Raw genomic sequence first — 677 nt, forward strand, 5'->3', positions numbered from 1 at the left:
AAAAGATCAGCAAACACATTCATGTTGGTACATGAAGATCAGTGTGTGTCTCTTCCTTTCCTACAAAATAAAATTGTGTATACTACATTAAAAGATACTTCATACACATATTATTCAGTTTCATACAGAAATATCATTTTCATACACATATTATTCAGTTACAATACACAAATCATACATAACTTAATAGTTTCACATTTCATACACACTTCACACACATAGAATTCAATTTTCATTCCAGCAGTAACCATAGTTCACATTTCACACACACTTCATATATAGTATGTATAAAGAAACGACATAAATTATATTCACATTTCACACACATTGTATACACAATTTTCTTTCCAGCAATAACCATAGTTCACATTTCATACACAATATTTATAAAAAATATGACATACATTATATTCACATTTCACACACACTCCATACATATATCACACACTTCATACACTTATTATTCAAAAAATTCCAGGAGTACCTATACAATACAGAGTAGTTAAATAAGATCATAAAATTTGAAAACAAAATTAATAATTCATATGCATATCAATGTTGTATCATAATTCATACAAAATACATCATTTAAAATTTATAATCAAATGCATAAACATTTTATTCAGATTTGGAACAAATTTCAGAAAAACAAAAATTTGAAAACAACAATAATAATA

The sequence above is a fragment of the Solanum tuberosum genome, unplaced genomic scaffold (genome assembly GCF_000226075.1).
Source record: "Solanum tuberosum cultivar DM 1-3 516 R44 unplaced genomic scaffold, SolTub_3.0 scf00097, whole genome shotgun sequence".
Lineage (NCBI taxonomy): Eukaryota > Viridiplantae > Streptophyta > Magnoliopsida > Solanales > Solanaceae > Solanum > Solanum tuberosum.